Source organism: Rhinatrema bivittatum, chromosome 18 (assembly GCF_901001135.1).
Source record: "Rhinatrema bivittatum chromosome 18, aRhiBiv1.1, whole genome shotgun sequence".
NCBI classification, from domain to species: Eukaryota; Metazoa; Chordata; class Amphibia; order Gymnophiona; family Rhinatrematidae; genus Rhinatrema; species Rhinatrema bivittatum.
The window spans coordinates 29,469,090-29,486,559 of record NC_042632.1 but is presented as its reverse complement, the minus strand read 5'-3'; the positions used below and the strand labels follow the sequence as shown (position 1 = coordinate 29,486,559).

General features: G+C 41.3%; 1 protein-coding gene across 4 annotated transcripts in view; it reads left to right on the top strand.

The window, feature by feature from the left end:
- DIAPH1 (diaphanous related formin 1) overlaps positions 1–17,470 on the top strand; it is a 295,385-nt gene that overhangs the window by 241,523 nt on the left and 36,392 nt on the right. The gene's annotated exons all lie outside the window — the stretch shown is intronic.

Below are 17,470 nucleotides of genomic sequence, written 5' to 3'. Positions count from 1 at the left end.
CCTCTGTGGCTACTGCCGCTCCGTGCAGTATTTTACTACCTGCTCTTTATATGTGTCCTCTAGACCTGATGGATCCCATCCCTGTTTTGTTTTTTGTTTTTGTTTTTTATTTAATTGGGAGATGACAGCCCTACATCCTTCCGCTCCATGAAGGTGGACACCTACCACTGGCCACTGGCATCCCGCTCCGTGAATGCCTCTGTGGCTACTGCCGCTCCGTGCAGTATTTTACTACCTGCTCTTTATATGCGTCCTCTGGACCTGATGGATCCACAATATTTATCCCATGCCCCTTTGAAGTGCTTCACAGTTTTGGACTTCACCACTTCCTCCGGAAGGGCATTCCAGGCATCCACCACTCTCTCCGTGAAGAAATTCTTCCTGACATTGGTTCTTAGTCTTCCTCCTTGGAGCCTCAGCTCGTGACCTCTGGTTCTGCTGATTTTTTTCTGTTGGAAAAGGTTTGTCATTGTCTTTGGATCGTTAAAGTTTTTCAAGTATCTGAAAGTTTGAATCATATCACCCCTGCTCCTCCTTTCCTCCAGGGTGTACATATTTAGATTCTTCAATCTCTCCTCGTATGTCAACCGATGAAGACCCTCCACCTTCCTGGTCGCCCTTCTCTGTACCGCCTCCAACTTGTCCTTGTCTCTTTGTAGATACGGTCTCCAGAACTGAACACAGTACTCCAGGTGAGGCCTCACCAAGGACCTGTACAAGGGGATTATCACTTCCCTTTTCTTACTCGATATTCCTCTCTCTATGCAGCCCAGCATTCTTCTGGCTTTTGCAATCGCCTTGTCGCATTGTTTCGCCGACTTCATATCATTAGACACTATCACCCCAAGGTCTCTCTCCTGCTCCGTGCACATCAGCCTTTCCCCCCCCATCGAATACAGTTCATTCGGATTTCCACTCCCCAAATGCATGACTTTGCACTTCTTGGCATTGAATTTCAGCTGCCATATCTTCGACCACTCTTCCAGCTTCCTTAAATCCCGTCTCATTCTCTCCACTCCTTCCGGCGTGTCCACTCTGTTGCAGATCTTAGTGTCGTCCGCAAAAAGACAAACCTTACCTTCTATCCCGTCCGCAATGTCGCTCACAAAGATATTGAACAGGACCGGTCCCAACACCGATCCTTGCGGTACACCACTTAAAACCGCTCTCTCTTCAGAGAAAGTTCCATTTACCATCACGCATTGTCTTCTGTCCGTCAACCAGTTTGCAATCCAGGTCACCACTTCGGCACTCACTCCCAAGCTTTTTGTTTTATTCACCAGTCTCCTGTGCGGAACCGTATCAAAAGCTTTGCTGAAATCCAAGTAGATGACATCTAGCGCTCTTCCTTGATCCAATTCCTTGGTTACCCAGTCGAAAAAGTCAATCAGATTTGTCTGACAGGATCTTCCCCTGGTGAATCCATGCTGCCTCTGGTCCATCAATTCTCCGGACTGTAGATATTTCACTATTCTCTCTTTCAACAGTGACTCCATTACTTTTCCCACCACCGAAGTGAGGCTAACCGGTCTGTAGTTACCAGCCTCTTCTCTGTTCCCACTCTTGTGAAGCGGGACCACCACCGCTCTTCTCCAATCACTCGGCACCACTCCCGTTTCTAGGGATCTATTGAACAGGTCACACAGCGGACCCGCCAGCACATCTCTGAGCTCCCTCAGAATCCTTGGATGAATCCCATCAGGCCCCATGGCTTTGTCCACTTTCAGATTCTTTAGCTCTTCCCATACATTTTCTACTGTAAAATGATTTTCATCTATTCCACTACCCTCCAGCTTCTTGTGTAGAAATGGTCCTTCTCCAGGGTCTTCTTTAGTGAATACAGAGCTGAATACAGAGCTCTGTATTTAGTGAATACAGAGAGAAGAATACTGAAGAGCTGCACTTCCTGCAGGGCTATATGTGTACTAGGGCTGATGTCAGATTGAAATCTGATCTGTCTCCAACTGCTATCAGGAGTACACTGTATTCATTGGTCCTGAGTCCATCTGTCTACACTAAGGAAACTGAAATTATCAGGTAAGTAATTTCTCCAATTTTTCTTATAAGTGCCCATTCTTCCAAAGGCATCCCTTCTACTCTTTTCAGCATCATGAAGCTCTTCCTCTTCCTGCTCTGCAGCTGCCCGTTCAAGGTCAACAGATGGAAAGGCATCGGCCCAAGGCTCAGCAGGAGATGCAGCTTAAGCCAGGCACCAGTTTTTGACAACTCTGAGGCCCACTTTCTCTTGTGTCGGGCCTCTTTTGGGTAGTTCTGTATCACCAAGGACCAGTGGGTCCTGAAAATTGTGGCGTGTGGCTACCATTTACGCTTCCCTCATCCTCCTCTGACTCAGCCCTTTTCAATCTGCACAACTACAACTGGAGGTTGTCATTCCTCCAGATGGAGATCAAACCTGTACCCTCCCAGGAGTGTAGCCAGGTGATCTTTTCCCAGTGCATGCTAATCTCCAGAAAGTTCAGGGTATTGAGGCCTATTCTGGATCTACAAAGGCTGAACAAATTGCGTGATCAAGAAAGGTTCATAATAAACTCACTTCAGACTATTCTCCCCTTCATTCAACTTGGGGGTTAGTTGTATGCACTGGATCTGAAAGACATGATGCAGACATTCCCATTCATCCTGCCCATCGGAAATTCCTCAGGTTCCAGGTACTGTCCTTTGGCCTCTTGGCAGCCCTATGAGTGTTCGCGAAATGCCTTGTAGTAATAGTGGCTCAGCTTTATTGGTAGGGAGTTTGCGTGTTCCCATATCTGGGCAATTGATTGATGGTTCTGTCTCCATCAGGAGTTTCGTCCTTTGAAAAGTCCATATGGCTCCTCCAATCTCTGGGTTTGCTAGTTAACTTTGCTACATCAAATCTGGTTCCGGCTCAAAGAATTCCATTCATGGGTACCTGGATAGACTCACATTAGGAGAGTTGTTATCTGGCTAAAGAGCTGCATTGCTGAGAAGTCTAGTAAGAGCCTTCCTGCATCAGGACCGAGTGTCAGCAAGGTCGGTCCTGGTGGTTCTTATTCATTTTCATATGTTGGACCTTCAGTGGGTTTTATAAAGCCAATAGGATCAGCTCTGTCAGCCTTTATCTCACCAAACCTCTGTGATCTCCAGGATGAGAGGTTCTAAGGATGGGTTCCTTACTTACAAATTCTTCCATATCAAGTGACTCTGTTTTCACCAAAGGCTGGGGGACATACACAGGTGTGATGTGGACCCAAGAATTGTGTTCTCCAGTGCAGGGTCATCTGCAAATCAACCATCTAGTGTTATCGCTATGTTCTGAGAGCTTTCTTTCACCTCTTCTGAGAAAAGAGAATTTTGATCCAGACAGACAACCCAAGTTGCTATGTTCTGTATAAACAAACAGGGAGGTATGGGCTCTTACAGCCTCTGTCAGAAAGCTATTCGAATCTGGTTATGGGCAAGCCCCAACAATGACCAAGTTCAGGCAACCAACATTCCAGGAATCCAGTTACTTATGGGATAGTCTATTAATGATTTTCATTTGTAGGAAACAAGATGAAAGGCCTTTTCTGTTGCAGGGCCTATTCTTCAGAATAGTTTTACCTATTGAGGTACAGTACATAGTGAAAGTAATTTGAAATTCTGAAAGAAGATAAAAGCAGTATTGTTTTCTCAGGCTTTTAATGATTAGGGTTTTAGGGTTAAAGGATAGATTTGTTAGGTGCTCTGTAAAGCATTTTGATTTTAAAATGTTTTATTTAAACTTTTTGGACTATGATTATGTATGTGAATTGCAATCTAGGTTGAACACGTTCGAGAATCATGAAATATAAGATTGTTAAATAAATAATAGACTGGCAGACTATCTCAGCAGAATATTACAACTCCATGAGTGGTCCTTGAATCAAAGAGTCATGGATGACTTGGTCAGTTGCTGGGGAAAGCCAGTGATTGAGCTATTCACCTCAGAAGTAAACAGCAACCAAGCAGTAACAGATCAGCTGCTGACATTTTTCTGTTAAGCTAGAGCATCTGTCTACTTTATGCATACCCACTAAGTCCTCTAATTGCCAGGTCCTTCAGGACAAGACAAGGGTAATCCTGGTTTTACCCAGCGTAAGCCACAGAAAGTGTGCATTCTATATCTCGTCAGTCTTATCAGCTCAATCCCCGGTTCCATTGGGGATATCTCCAACACAGGAAGATGACTGGCTTTATCATCTCAACCTTCCTTCTCTGGCCCTGTGTGGATGTTACACGCACAGTAGTGTCCTTTCTTCTTCCAAGAGAGGTGGAGGATGTACTGATTTCAGCCAGACAGCCCTGAACTAGAAGATCATACATTGTCAAGTGGAAGAGGTTTTCATCTTGGTATGAATCCTTTTTCTTATGGCCCAAAGAACTTGCTTCTGTATCTGCTCTTCCTTTCTACCTAGAGAGAACACAATCTCAGCGTCAAACTTTTCAGTTGTTCATGTCCTTTGATCCCAACAGGTTCTGAAGGGTAGGTGTCAAGCAAATTCTGTCCAGTTGGCTAGCGGACTGCATCATGCATGTGCTAGCTAGTTTACAGATTACAGTCTATCAAGGCTCATCACATGAGACATTGCAATTTCAGTGGTTCACCTAAGGGCCACCTCTATAGAAGACATTTGCAAAGATGATACTTGGTCATCTGTTCACACATTTATGTCCCACTACTGTCTGAACAGCATGTTTCTTGAAAACAGTAATTCTGGACAAGCAGTTCTGTGCAACTTGTGTATGTAGCAATCTACTCCCTGCTTGTTGAGGGTCAGGTTGTCCATATTGCAACTAGTATCTTGGGACTCCCCCATCTGGAATGGCTAATTCATGCCTGCTTGTTGATGGAGAAAGAAAGTTTACTTATCTGTAAACATGGTTCTCTGTAGGTAGCAAGCAGGATGAATTTAGCCATTCCTAAAACCTATCTGCCTCCCTGGAGAGTTGACTACTTTGTTAAAGCTTAAGCTCTGGAAGAGACTAATGGGTCCCAAGGCAGTGTGTGGAGCTCCCACGCATGATCAGTAAAACCTTTACTGACATTTGAAGGCTATGCCTGTGTCAGCACCATCGGATGTCACACATGGGTAATGGCTAATTCATCCTGCTATCTACCGAGAACCCTGTTTACAGGAAGCAAACTTGCTCTCGAACATGCTAGAGGCAGGGAGGATGAGAGGATATGTGAGTTAACATTACTTTACTAAGGGTGGTGGATGCCTGCAGTTGTCTACCAGCAGAGGTGATAGTAACCAAAATTGACTTAATTTGAGCATGTTTGAGAAATAGTTTCCTTGGGTCTCTTGTAGCATACGTGATGACTTTGAAAAAAAACACTGTCCTTTTTTTACTTAGAATAATTAAAAATGTTTTGCTTCTTATTTAAGTTTACTCAGTGTGGTTTTGATAAATACTTCAAGCAGTGAATGATGGTGTTGCATTTTCATAAAAAAGCAAAGCTCAAATCAAGTATTACTTTTCTCAATTAATTCTATTACTGTCAATATGCAGTGTTGTACATGTTCAGAGTCATTGCTGCAAAAAAACCTGTGATCTTAAATTTAGGCACAGCAAGATCAAGGTATTAATTTATGCCCACACAGGGTCTGGTGAATGAGACAATCAAAGTGAAGTCTCCAGGTTTCATAGCTCTGATTTTACTGAATGGTGGCCCTGTTAGCCCAGAATCAAGCCCTAGTTCATGCAAAACGGCTCAGCTAAACTCTGCCACTCTTGCGAGGTAGTTATTTTTCCTGGAAAGACCAGCCCTGTAGATGCAAAATATTTATTTGTTTAAATTCAAATTTAAACACATGGGCTCCATTACTGTCTATCTGCTCATTTCCTGCTTCATATCCCTCATCTCAGATTTGAAAACACATACATTAGGCTTACTAAGGAATGCTGCTCATATACATATGTATGTACATATAAACTACTATACACATTTAAATTGCATTGTTATATATTCAAGATTTTTCATGTGTATACAGTCCACTGAAACACAGCATTATAGACCCTTCTCCCTTACATATGTGCCCACTTATTGTATTAAATATAAATGTAATCCTATCACCCACAAAAGCATCCCAGAAACACAGACCCATATCTTCAACACAGACATGCACATTACAAAGTGTCAGTTGCACTACCATCCCAAATATAGTTATTTTATTTATTTTATTATTATTTATTTAAACTCTTTTCTATACCGTCGTTAAGCTAGAAGCCGTCAGAACGGTTAACAATAAGGCACTTAAAAATGTAGCTTTATTTTAACATCTAGACAGGTGCCTGTAAGGTACGGTACAAAGTTTCATAATAGCTATAAGATGCTAGGTGAGGTTGTGTTTAGGTTTATCAGGTCGGTTCAAAATTATTAATAATCTACATTTCAGTTGTGCATATGTGGTGAGGGTTTTGCAAGCTGGCAGAGCTACTGATGACATAATTGTGAATTGTCAAGCTAGTAAGGTGCTCCCACCTCATTTGCTATCTCAGTTTTCACTATTCTGTTCTGTTTGGGTTAAAAATATCTTTGGCAGAAACAAACACTGTGAAAAACAAGATCATTTGTTTTTCTCACAAAATAATGTTGTTCTTTTATTTAAACAAAATAAAAAGTTTGACTATATGGAAATTATAGCTACAGGATCTCAGATAGTAAAAGTAGTCTGGTTTTGTTTTGTTTTTTTTGTTTTTAAGAGGAACTAGATTCAGTCCCTCTAGTTAACTTTGTTTTGTTCTCTCTTAAGCAATGGATTTGAGGGTACAGCTATGGAATTGCTAGCTTCTTCAAGGAGTGAGATGATCCTAATGTTTTCTTTGGCGGACACAAATTTTTCAGACACCAGCCCCCCTCCCCCCGCTTAAATAACCAGAGTGTGCAACGTCTGTTGGCACAGCTGCTCCATGAAGTTTGCGTGCTGGCTCTGATTTTTCACCCTTGAGTTGTATAGCATGCTGTCACGTTAATGTCCCTCGGGAAGAAAAGGAATGTTGTCTTGGAACAGCTTAAGTTTTGAAGTGGTAAACTTGATCTCATTTGACGAGGAGGAGGGGAAAAGAAAGGGAAAGATTTATATGGATATGAGCTAATGTATGAATTAATGGTTTCCAGCTCCATTTCAGAATGCAAGAGAGGCTCATCTAGTAATGTATTACCAAAAATATACACAGAAGAGCTTGTAAAGAATATTGTAATTTTCACAACATCTTCCTTACATCAGGACCCTTCAAAATTGCTACAGTTCTATTCAGATGCCAGAACGGTTTTTGTTTTGCCTTTGAGTGTCTCTGAATGTAGCACAGCCTGAGACCTGGTACTGTCCTATTCACTTGTCATTTTATAGTGACCTGTTTTAAGAGAGAGAATGATATTCTACTTATGCTCACTTTAGCTTCTTTCATTTAGAATAAAAATCTCAGGGCACAGTGTAAGTTGTGAAGTGGCCTCTGCATAACGTTTCAAACTTGTAGGGCAGGAATGCTCAAAGTCCAACTTAGTGCCTCCTTATCTAATACCTGTGTATCTTAATGTTAGAGGAAAGGGATTCTGGGATACAGTGCGAGGCTGACAGTTTCTCTTGTGTGTGGGTTATTTATTTACATGTTTTGAATAACATCATTCCAAATGAAGACTGCAACAGTTCACAAAGTAAAATATTCATTATATACAAATAAAATCAATACAAAACATTCTAAAATATTAACAAAAATTGGGAAGAAAAAAGTGTTAAAATGCAGAACCGGGAGGGGGCAGCAAAAACGCTAGCATCGGCCCTGGACCCAGTATGGCAATTCCAATGTTCCTGTGAGAGGATGCAAGGGTCAGTAGCCTTGAAATTCCTAACAGTGTTGATGGTGAATGAAGAGGACAAAAAGAAGCGTGGTTAAGTGGGGAACTTCTCAAATAATGATTGGAAAGGGGAGGAAATATGTGAGAGCAGTTACTAGAAGGCCAGGCTAGTGCATGGCTGTAGTAGAATATAATTGAAGATTAAATGTGGAGGTTAAAGCATATGAGTCAGAAGGGGTCATCAACATGGACGTTAACATCCCCAAGAATAAGGGAAGGGAAAGATGGCTCAAAGCAGGGAAGCCCAGGGATTGAAGTTTGTGGAAAAACGAGAAGGGGAACTAGTCTGGAGGTCAATAGATGAGTTACCAGGAGAGAGTGGAAAAAGTAGGTAGATGGGGAGCGGGCCTCAAAAGAAAAGGAGTGGGATTGAGGAAGAATGCAAGGAAACATGAAAGAAGGGAGAATAGCTGCCCAGAACCACCAAAATTGCTTCCCAAGTGAGGTGCGTGACAGAAAATTAAACCTTCCTGATAGAATAGCAGGTGATGCTGAGTTCTCAGGAAAAGCTAGGACTCAAAGTGAGGAAGAGGAGAAGAATATGAGAGGTCAAGTTTATTGGAAACAGAGCAAACATTTGATAGGGCACATGAGGGAGGAAGGAGGCGGGGTTAGAAATAAGTTTGGCAGGGAAACATTTTGATTTATGCAGATAAAGTGACAGCTGACTTGAAGGGCCAGGATTAGATTATCTCCAACTAAGAAGAAGTGTACAAAGCAAAGATATGAGGATAATTGCTTATGTGTGGGCCAGCTTACTGGCTCAGAGATGGTGCTGTGCACTGCCATGTGGAAGGTTCCCAGTTCAGTCCCCAATCGGGTCTTCCACTCCCTGATTTGGATAGGGAATTTATGGAGGCAGCATGCATAGAGGCTGGCAAGGAGGGAGATTGGGGGGAGAGGAGGAGGTAGATGAGTCTTTACTAATGATACCTGGTAGCTGGATTCAGAACACATGATTACAGGGTTCTGAAAGGAACCCTGGTGCAAGACCCATGCCCAGGACAGTTACTTCAATGGCAAAATAGGTATGTTGAGGGGGATATAAAATAAGGGAGGACATCTCCAGGTATTTGCAAATGAAGGCTCATAGTGTCAGACCTAGCCCTGGATCTGAGTGAGACAGAAGGAACAGGAGGAAATTGCTGTGGTGAAGGTAGATGAGAGGAAGAAAACTTTAAGGCTGAAGAGCAGAGAACAAAGCAGAAGAGAGAATGACCAGGGAGACCGAGAAGATAAAGGGGACAGTAGACTTGATGTTTGGAATGATTTGCAGTGGGGAATAAGTTTGGAAAAGGTTAGCATCAGGAAGAGGAACCAAAAGGGCCATAGGAAGAGATGAGAAGTGGTAAACAGTGGAATGTCTTATTGGTAAATCAAAGTGGTGCATGTCTTCTGACCTGCTAGTCAAGAGTGCAAAAAGCTGAAGCCCCAGTGGGTGGTGGTGTCAGGTGTCCACAACCTAGGCAGATGAAAGAAATATGCATCTTATGTTTCCAATGCTGTCAATTATTCGGAATAAATTTGAGTGGCTTAAGGTAATGGTCCATTGGTATCAAATCTAAGTATATCAAGTGAACCATTTCTCTAGAGTATTGTTTCCCAAGTAATATGCCATCAGAATTTATCAGGGCTGCCATGGAAAAGTCATTACTCCCGACCAGCATCCGGGCTCTGCTCTCAGCACCTCATAGTAACAAGAGATACCAGCATTGACTTTTAAACATGCAGGAACATGTGTAGTCACGCATGCCCCTCCTACCTAGCTTACAGCTTGAGCCCTGGAGTGTGGGAAGTAATAGGCAGCTGGACCCTGCTTTGTGCGGCACACATTCCACACAGCACCACCTCCATGTCCCCTTCCTTAGCATCCTCTTGGAGTCCTTCCAGCCTCTGTCTTTATTGCCAGACAAACGGACCGATACAGTACGGTGCGCTCCGACAGAGCGCACTGTTAGCCGGCATTTGGATGCGCGTTTTCAATGCGCTAGCTTTACCCCTTATTCAGTAAGGGATAATAGCGTGTCCAAAACGCGCGTCCAACTCCCCCGAACCTAATAGCGCCCGCAACATGCAAATGCATGTTGATGGCCCTATTAGGTATTCCCGCGCGATTCAGAAAGCAAAATGCAGCCAAGCCGCACATTTTGCTTTCAGAAATTAGCGCCTACCCAAAGGTAGGCGCTAATTTCTCCGGGCACCGGGAAAGTGCACAGAAAAGCAGTAAAAAGCAGTATCTGCAGTGTGAGGAACTGGGATAGGTGGGCAATGTGTTCAAAGTTAGCTGAGAGTGAAGAAAGTGAAGTAGAGAGTAACAGAAGAGAGGATGGGGCCCAAAGGCGAGGCTCCTGAAACCCAAAGAATTGTCACTGAAAAACATGCCAAAGCTGTGGATAAATTGCAAATTGTGATAATATTGTAAGCTGTTCTAATATCTGTTCATTTGAATTTACTGTAATCTGCCTTGAGACCATCTGTGGGAAAGGTGGAACATCAAATGTTCATAAATAATCCACAAATGCAACTTGGACTTCATCTTCCAGTGCCAGAGGACTCATTCAGGTGTGGGGGATGGAAATGCACAGGTATTGACAGGAGTCAGCATGAGAGACCCCCCTCCAATCTGTCCTGCCTTGTAAAGGTTGGGAAATGCTGCCCTAGAGCACTGTATATTTTTCAGTATTACCAATTAGAATTTCCAAGTCCTTTTTCCTCATCCTTAATAAAATTGTTATGAGATTTGTTTGAAACTATTTCAAAGTTTGAATAAGCTTCAAGACATGGAAAAACAGTAGGGAGAGGTTAGTTTGGGTCGTCTTAATTTTTTTACCCCTGATTTTTTTTTTTCTTGTAATCTGCATCCTGGTACTGTAGAGATTGGAAAGGCGAAAAAAAAAAAGATCTCACCTGTATGAGGGGAAGTGTGCCCCAGATAATCTGGTACCCAATCAGGTGTTGTCCTCGTGTATCGTTTTTGGAGAAACACATGTATATGGTCTTGGGACATGTACTTACACCTTTCACACCATTTCTAGAATGTATAGGGATCCTCAAGGTTGGCCTAGAGAAATGAGAAGTACAGTAACAGGTTTCTCACTGCTTTTTATAGATGGTGTATTTTGTTCTGGGAAAGATTCAAACTGAGGTACTACCCTTTGTAATGTGTCTCATCTGCAGGTAGACAAACAATGTTGCTGGGAGTAGGTCAGTAGGTTTTTTAGGCCCCTATGATGTGATAAAAGGCTATGTTTGGGGAGTGTGTTTTTGGGTCTAGTACAGGAAATTTACAGGATGCTAAACTCGGAGTAATGAAATAATAAGAGTGGTTGGCTGATGAGAAACAGAATTAGGAACAATACTACACTGGAACAGTCTTTTGGTTCACTCTATATTGATCAGTTTTTGTGATTATACGAATAAAATTCTGCATAGGAACTTTGTCATCTCAGCAAGATTAACAAAGATATTCTGTAATAGGGAGGAAGATTGTTGGAGAGGATGTGAAGGGAAAAAGAGTCTTTGTCTTTCATTCTTTTTGTGTGTCCTTCTCTCTAACTGTTCTGGACTGAAATTTATCAGATAATATATGCAATGACAGGAATTATACTTTGGGAGATGCCCTGATCAAGGAACAATGTGGACAGTGGAATAAATGGAGCCCTTTTACATTGATGAATTGATGGATAAGGTGTGGTTTCATATAGAAATAAAGGTTCTTTCCATAGATTGAAGAGATCTGGGCACAGATGCATAATACTTGGAAATAACTGGTAGATATCAGCAAAGTATAAAAGTAGGGTGTGGTTTGGGTGGTGGTGAGGAACCAGGGAGGGCATGGGGAGTTGATTGAGATTGGTGGGTGGGGAAGTGGTTGGTGCAAGAGACATGATTCCTAGAATGGTAGTTCTAGATCTTTGTTGCGTATTAGCCCTGCTTGCCTCTGGTTTAGTGTAAAATGTGTTTAAAGTTGTATTTGGTTTGATACTGGAAGTAGTTGTGGGTACAACATTTGTATATATTTGAGATTGTTAATAAAGAAGGTGTTTAATATTGAGTTATAAAATAATGTGCAGTCAGACTGATTGACTAAACCGTCCATGCTTTATTCTATAAAGGTGGAGGGGGTTTGACAAATTTTTCTCTATTTTTTTTTTACCCTCTGTGTAAAACCTCTGTCCTCAACGTAGTTATGGGGAACCCTGGCTGGCACAGCTTTTTGGCCTGGAGGAGCGACCACAGTAGTGGCAGGCATTCACTCCTCTCCCTACGCACGCACACACACACACACACACACACACACCCGCTCTGACTCCAGTCCTGAGTACAACACTATGCTAAGCTTTTGAACACAAACAGGCCGATTCAGTAAAAAGTGTGGGAGAGCTGGCTCTCCCGCGAGCGCCCAGGCACCTCTCCTGGGCACGCGATTCTGTATTTAAATGAGGTGTCGCGCTAATAAGGATAGTTTGTTTTTTCAAAAGTTGCTCAACTTGTCATTGCCTTGCCTACAACAGAGAATGGTGGAGCCCCCGCTGGGTATTTTCCTGCACAAGGAGAATCCCTCATGCTGTGTCTTGAGCTAGGAAGCTCAGGGAAGCTAGTAACCTTTTTCTGATTGAGTAAGAATTTGGGGGAGAGAGAGAGATGCCACCAGTCTCTCTGCCAAAAGAGCACTTTTGTTTTGTACTTGTTCAAGAATTCAGTCAGACACCCAATCTTTCTGACTTCTGTGGCATTGGAGGAGAGAATCTGTTTTCCTCCCTGCATTGCTGTCTCGGGGGAGGTAGCAAAAGTTGAGCTGTGTGTTTGAGAAGGAAGCTAGATGGAGACTATTTATCCCCACATATTTTACTGCACTGAGGAATGTGACTTGCTCCCCAAGGGTGTAAATTATTGCATGTCCAATTATATGCAGGCCAACTGCTGTTTCCTGCCTTTGTTTTCAGCAATAAGAAACTGTTAAAGCTGGAAAGGTGGTGAACCAGTTAACTTCATACAGCAGGATGTCGTTTTCTTTAGCTGGTGATCATTTTCTTTTATAAACTCATTTATTATGCTAGGTTTTCTTGTTTCTATTAATGTACTGCTTGAGAATCTAGGTCAAGAGCAGTGGCCGCTTCCTGCCAGAAGATGGGGCTGTGGTCAGCGAGACGGCGCCCATGAAAAGCAGAGATGCATGTTCTAATGTAATTTTATAGATTTGGGTTTCATCTTGAGCTGTTTCCGTGGAAACCAACATGTGCTCATGAGTTCATGGTTAACCCCTTTGTTCTGGTTTGAAGGAGGCAATTGGATGTTTTCATTTTACTTTTATCCATCTGTCTGGCTCTCTTTTCTTTTTCATTTCATCTCAAGAAGGGGCTGGCTGATGGTTTTCTGTGTGAGCACGTCTTAGGTTTCTGGGGAATTCCGACTACCTTTTCACTACTGAAATCCTAGAGGGGAGTAGTTGGCATAGGAAGGGTGTTTCATCTTCTTGTTCAGAAATCAGATTGAGGAAGTGCTTTGTAAAGCCACAGCTGCTCTAGAGAACAGAATTGGTGCCGAGGTTCCTGAGATTGTATTTCAGCCTTCTGTTTTTGGAGGTTTTTTGTTCTGCAGTTATTTTAATTGAAATATGAAAGTGCAGCATTTTGCACTCTGCTTCAGTCCCTTTAGACCAGAGGATTATTTTTCATTCTCCTCCACTCTGGGTTCTGGATAAACTCAACCTTTTCTTTAAATTTTCCAGTGAACAATTAAAAATCCTCATCTTAAAAAAAAAAAAAAAAGATTTCACATAAAGCTGATTTAGAAAATTCAGGATTTCCCTAAGCAGGCTGAGGTTTTACATTAGAAATGTCACATAGGTTTCTAATCCTTTAGTCTAGATATTTTCACAACCTAAGCATATCCTAAAAGTTAACTCTTTTCTTTTTTTCCCCATTTAATCTCAAATATTTGGGAATTAAATCTTTAGTTGCTCCCTCTATAGTTTCATTCCTACAAGCTGAGTCTACATCCTCACTGTATTCCATCTCACATTCCACATGGCTTTATTGGCAAAAGAGATTTTCCCATTATGTGCTTGTTCACAACTTTTCAAAGTAGAACCTATACCACTTTTGTTCCTATCTCTCATGTTTTATTTTAAGTTATTTCTAAACCACCTTCCCGGTCAAAATAATTGACTGCCCAAGGCATTGAACGGCATAAAATTCTTCAAAGCCTATAATACAAATAGACTATAAAAGTCTAATTTTTTTCTAACACTCAGTGCTTAGAAATTGAGTGTTCATTCAGCCTTCAAATCCCAAGAAAGTTTTGTATTGTAAATATTAAAAATTCCACAGATCTGTTGGTTTCCTGTTTCTGCCTTACTGAGGTTATTTAATCAGAACTGCATGCTTCCTGAAATGGAGACTCAAGTTTCTGCATTTTCTTTTCTATCTGCTGGATGCTGGCAGGGTGTGTCGAAACCAGCCTGCTGCAGAGAGGAGTAACCAAGAGTATGTAAATTACTGATCCTGCCCCTCGTCTAATGCCATATAGACAGATGGAAATCACATCTGCACTGCGGTGAAGAGTGAAAATGAAACACTAGCACACAAAGACGTTCCCATAATTCACTCTGTTGATCTGACCTTCTAATCACAAAGTGCTGCTTGCTCTCATCCTCTGGATTGGTTCAGAGAGACTGCATTTTTCCTGTTGACGTCTGTATCTAAGAGAATGGAAGTATTCTGTGGAGGACGGGAGGGGTGTGCATTTTAGAGCAGATTCATCTCTTTAAGAGAATGGAACGTTGCAGGCAGAGAGAGATTAAGTGGATTGAATTTGTACTAATAATATTGGAGTGTAGCTTGAAAGGACCTAGAAAGCTACCCAGCAGGTCAGACTGAAACAAGAAGGGACAGGATCTTAAATGAAAACATCTGAAACCACATTAAGCATTAGAACAAACTGGCTGCTGGAGGCTTTATGAAAAGTAAAATGTATAATGTCTGCCAAAAAAAGGCCTATTACAGAAACTGATTTTTCTGTTGATGCCAGACTGGCTAATTTTCTTGTTGCTGAGTGAACAGACAGAGAATACAGATTACAGCCTGGGTATTTGTAAAGTTGTTTTTGCATAGAAACACATGCAATACATATAGATCACATGTACATACTTTTACTGTAGCAGTATTGTTTGCCTGCATGGGTCAATACCTACCTGGGTCATTGTACTGCCTTTCTGTCTACTACTGCTACCTCTTCCTTTATCCTAGTTCAGACCCCAAAGGCATATATTCATAAAATCACTCAAATGGCAAACTGCTGGGGGGTAAATATGCTGAAGAAAATGTTTTACATATTTCATTGGGACAAAAAATGAAGATAACTCAGAAGCGCACATACATCTTGTTCAGTGAAAAATGTGTTCATATAGCAGTGTTCTTAAAATGTATTTATTTATTTATTTGAGGTTCTTTATATACCGCCATTCGTTTAGTAACATCATGTCGGTTCACATTCAACAATGTTTAGCAGCAGCGCTAGAACAAACAGAAATTAGCAGCAGTGCTTTACAATTAATGTTCAACTTAAGAGAAAAGACCATTAAGAGTTTATAACAGCGATAAGATAGATGACAGATTGATACATGGCAGTGCAAACAGGGAAGGGGTAACTGAAAAAAAAACAAAAACTGAAGTAGCAATAAATAGATAATTACATAGATTAATAGGAGTCAAATTTATAGAGATATTAATAGGAGAACTTTAGGTAATTCAGAAGGATAAAACATATTTACAAAACTTAATCGCAGGTAAATGCATGGGGGAAATGCTGAATATGAAGTATGGGACACTCAAGGTTCTGGTGATAGAAACATCTATCACCAGAATACTTACACAAATACTTACACAAAGCTAGATACTATGATTGTAGTGTATGCAGGCACACACAGTGTGTCGACATCTTGCATACGCTTGTCTGCTAGTTAAAAGTTTAAAATAAAGTCCTGTGCTGATGAATAGGATAAGTCTCCAGTACTTTTGTCGGAACTCATGATTTTGCTATGAAGGGCAAAGCCCTAATGTACATTTTACTTTCATTTCATTGCAGGTCATAGTTTAATTTTAATCTTATGGGAATGCTTTTAGTCCTTTATCGTGCTGTCAGTGGCTGATCCTTTGTTTTGGAACTTGTTCATGCCCGCTCACATGTAATTCACTGTAGTTTGACAATTGTGGGCCATATATTCATGGAACAAATTATATCAAGCAAATATATATAATTACCTTATTAATTAGTATAGGACAAATCACTGAAAAAAACTTAAATCATGTGCCCCTTATATGTGTGGTCCGTGTTTCTCAATGTTCTACATGATTCATAAACCACAAAGAGACAGGAAGAAAGCTATTAGTTGTAAGCAGGGGCAGGAAAGAAAGCAGAAAAACTGCACCAAAGAGGACGACACAGCCCAAGCCTGGGGAGGACGTATGTAGATCAGACTAAAAAGAAGGAAAACACTACCATTAAAAAATTACAAAATTGGTTACATTTAAAAAAAATAAATCTGCAATGTAACCAGCTATATACTTACCTCTCTTCTTAAATCTGCCTTTACATTTTGGTGTAAGGCCACATTAGGTTTATACAGTCTTATAAATATTCATTTTTACTTTTTATTGCTTAATAGATATACCTTTTCATAATTACAATAATATACTGCAGTGTTTCATGGGATTTTGTTACAAATACAATGACACTCCGCTTTACATTTTGCTCTCACAATGCACTGAGTTATGATGCGCCACACTCTGTCATGCATTATTACTTAAATTAGATGTGCAAACTCAATCAATCCAGAAGCAGCATTACAAATGTGGTTTATACTTCCTAAATGTTTCCTCTTAGCCAGATATTTTTTAGCTCCCCCATCTGTATTATCCTCCAAAGCATACCATTTCACCATCTTTATTCCTTCCTCCCCCCCCCTCCGAAAAAGAAATCAAATAGAAAAGTCTAAAGACTGCTTTCTCTCATGCTATTCCAATTTTCCAGTCACTATTCCACGTGCCATGCTGAGTCTGACCAAGCCCAGCATCGTGTCTCCGACAGTGGCCAGTTACCTGGCAGATCGCAGAGAGTAAATCCAACTTCTTGTTGCTCGCTCCCAGGGAGAATTTATTTTAGCACTTCGGAATCGCTGATGATTTTCCAGTTAGGAAAGCTAATAGTGTGCCTGAGAGTATAAGGAGAGAGGGAAGTAATAATATCTCTGTATGGGACACTGGTGAGACTCCCACCTCAAGTCCGTAGATTGTTCTGGAGATCACATCTACAAAAGGATATTGATCAGATTAAGGCGGCCAGTGAAAGAGTGCATGCTACATGAAGAGGCTTAATTAGCTAAAGATGTGCTCTCTAGAAGAAAGGGAAAGGTGATATGATACAAACATTTAAATAGATAGGAGGCTTCAGTAAGGTACCAGAAGGTAGAATTTTTCATAAAATAAGAAACTCAAGGATAAATGGTCATCATAGAAAAAACAGCAGATAAGGACTGTATTGCCCTTCTGCCCAGTTTCATTTGTGGTGCGTAGCTGAAGGGAGAGAAGCTCAAAAGGAATGCAA